Raw genomic sequence first — 3,741 nt, 5'->3', positions numbered from 1 at the left:
ATAGAATAGTGTGCTCGAGTGTACCCTCAAGCAAAGACAGTGGAAGACCATGGTACAAAGGCTATGGCACTACTCAAGACTAGAGAACAATAGTTTGATTTTGAAGTGTTCTTCTAGAAGAGCTGATTACACTAGCTAAAGTGTCTCTTCTACCCTTACCAAGAGGAAAGTTGCCACTGAACAATTAGTGCAGTAACCCTTTGACTGCAGAAGAATTGTTTGGTAATCTGTGTTTCCAGGTGTATGAGGACAGAGGAGAATATGAATAGAATAGGCCAGACTATTCGGTGTAAGTGTAGGCAAAGACAGAATGAGCCGTAAACCAGAGGCCCAGTCAAAGGACCCAATAACTCTCTAGTGGTAGTATCTATGTTATGTTATAGAGACCCGTGAGAAAGGTTTATTTTGGCATATAAACTATTAATTTTCAGTCAAACACTAATGATTTACAAGTCAAAAATAGATTTTGCATTAATAAATCAGCAGTGATGACAATCCCAAAGCGCTCTTCTGTACAAAATCATTAGATATAACACTTATGCTTGTTTTGAATCTTGCTTTATTCCCAGAGACCCCAAGCAATAAGAACACCATTGTACTCTAATGTGACACTGCTATTATGTAATTTTCCTCGCAATATTCGTTTTATTGACTGTCCGTCTACGACCTCTCCCCTTCCTTCACGTAACTCTAAAATCTTGCTTTGTTCCAGCACATATAACAAGCAGGAGACACGTTGACGTCTTATAGGGCATTTGGATATAATGGGAGAATTGAAAATGATGCCGAAGGTGGTTAAGTCTGTGCAAATGGTTTGCTTTTGTGCGAGGCGCCAGTTAGGTGATAACTGAGAGGCGAGGTGAATGCAACTAAACTTTATTAAACAATCACTAAGTTTTTATACAGCACCTTGCGAGCAGGAACGTCGTAAAAATTCAAACATAAAAAAGTGTGTGCTAACAGGAAAAGACAGAATGGTCTATTAACGGTGCAGGGAAGAGCGAGAGATAAAATAAAATATTAAAACCGTTACAGTGTACGAGCGAGTATGGAACACGTGCGGTACACTTCTGAGATGTTATATCTAGTAAGAAATTATGCTCAAATGGTCACTTCAAAAAAAAAAAAAAAAAAAAAAAAAAAAAACATAAAAAAGACTGCTTACGCATCAAGAGTCACACGGGCTCTTGTCATATATTCTGGTAGCAAAATATTTTTTGATTACGAGTATATCTATTTCTGGCTGAACAGTATATTATTTTTGTTATCTGCTACTTTGTTTACCTCACTTTTCTAATATCCTTATTGGTATTTGAGAAATTTCTTTTTATGGGGTAATAGATTTGATATTCACTGAGTCAAATTTTCTAACACATTTATTTATGAATGTGACTGTTGGAATAAATCATATAGATTTTTTCAGCAGATTCTAAGCGTTATTTATCTATAATAATAACGACTCTAAAGATTTCTAGAATGTACAGTATTACCAAACTTTCAACTGTATTCCACAAGGCACTAGAAGAGTTGGAAGACCCCGGCCTACATGGCTGAGGACTATGATGCGTGAAGAGATGATTAATGAAAAAGTATTAATTTAAAAGCTCAAGAGAGAGACGAGGCCCTTTGAGTCAATAGGTGTGTGAGGAGATGATTATGATGATAATGATGATGACAGTATTACAGTAAATTTAACTCACACAAAGCAACATTACCAAACTCTCTCTCTCTCTCTCTCTCTCTCTCTCTCTCTCTCTCTCTCGTCAGTTCCTAGTCCACAACCTTTGTGTCCAAAGAAGTTGGACTCAAAAACATCTTCTCTCTAATCCAACCTAATCCTTAAAAAGACATTTTCCTTTCTCCCAGATGGTTATTTTAGAAATACATGAGACAAAATAAAGCTTCCAAGAGAGTGACTCGCCAAACCACCAAGTTCCAATAGGTTTTTCCTGCTTCAAATGACATTTCTTCGACGTGACTTTCTGCCAGCCAGAAGGAAAGGGATGACCAAACTAGGCATCTTTTAGACAGGTCTTGGCTATTAAGAGCATATTAGGAATGTGACAAAGGTGTCGGACAAGCATAGCGAAATACTCAACAGTTTTCAAGCTGTCACAGAAAACAGCCAAAGACATTTTTAATTTTAGATATTTTTCATCATATGGATACTATTGCTGTACTCGAAAGAAAGAATCAGAAAATAGTCTCTTTGTATTTCAATATGGATTATAAGAAATAGGCTTACTGTTTGATGATGTAAGGTAAAAATCCTGATCTTTTTCCTAATACTTGTATCAGATACATTAATCACGCAGAGCGAGGTCCCAGGAAGCAAATTGGGGTCACGAAAGAAGCAGAAATGGCTTTTCCTTACCAATTTATGTTCTATTTTGATATCATGAAGTTTGAATAATTTATAAGTGAAGATACTATTCTAAAATTTGTACTACAATAGTGAAAATATGAACTAATAATCTAAGATTCACACACAAAAACATAGTAATTATCTAAAATATTATGATACTTGTAGTTTAGTCAAATAAAAAGTTAAAAATAATTGTTATCCGTGCGAGAGAGAAAGTGAGATAAAAAAGCAATAGCATTACAGTGTATGAGCGTGTATCAAACACAGGTTTCAGTAGTAATTTTTACCTCCGTAAACGAAGTTGGAAGGAGGTTATGTTGTACCCCCTGTTTGTTTGTGAACAGCTTCCTGGCCTTAATTTTAATCGTAGCGTAATGAAACTTGCAGGGATTAACTGATATGTAAAAAGCTGGAAATGAGTATATTTTGGAAGGTCAAGCTCCAAGATCAAGGTCACGGTCAAGCAAAATGTCCAGTTTCCGTAATCAGCCATAAGTTTGGATATCGTTGTCACAGAGATTTCAAACTTGGTTCATATCTTAGTGTATGAAAATACACACCAATTAATACATGTAAAGGTCAAGGTTAAGGTCGAATAGATAAACTGCCGTTGGCGAGCTCTGCGCTCTACTGAGTGCCCCTTTAGTTTTGAGATTGAGGTCATACAAATTCTTTTCAGATCGCCGGTTGTTTAAGAATCGTTCCCAAGTATGTTAAAACCATATTAGTATTACAATTAGGTATTTACATTAGTTGGTGTTCACTCAAGTTGTGATGAACTACAATGCCCTTTGTGATGATATGAGTTATGAATCTTTAAATAGATTATAAGTCAAAAACCCATAAAGAAAAAAGGGGAATAAATGCAATTGGAAACATTCCATAATCAATTACACCATTTAAAATTTATACATTAGCGTGTTATATTACAGTAGATATTTAAGCATCTAATTCAATTAGTTTTGTTTTTATCAAGCTAGTCATACATTATACCAACAATTTCAAGAATATTATAAAAACGTAAAAATAAGTAGTTAAAATAAATTATAGTTTGTAAGTTTTACTCTAATTTGTTTTTGCTACTACTACTACTACTACTACTACTACTACTACTAATAATAATAATAATAATAATAATAATAATAGCAGCAGCAGCAGCAGCAGTAGTAGTAGTAGTAGTAGTAGTAGTAGCCCATATTAATTGACAGACAGTTATTCTGACACAATTTATGGTCATTATAATTTAGACAGTACATAAAAGTCACGAACATTCTATAGTCATCAGGAATTCGTAATTTAAAGGTGTCTCAAGTCACAGAGAAATATAGCCTTTTATAAACGTAACGTCCAATAGTTGATAATTATCTAAACGATCT

Source organism: Palaemon carinicauda, chromosome 1 (assembly GCF_036898095.1).
Source record: "Palaemon carinicauda isolate YSFRI2023 chromosome 1, ASM3689809v2, whole genome shotgun sequence".
NCBI classification, from domain to species: domain Eukaryota; kingdom Metazoa; phylum Arthropoda; class Malacostraca; order Decapoda; family Palaemonidae; genus Palaemon; species Palaemon carinicauda.
This window is presented reverse-complemented; position numbering follows the sequence as displayed.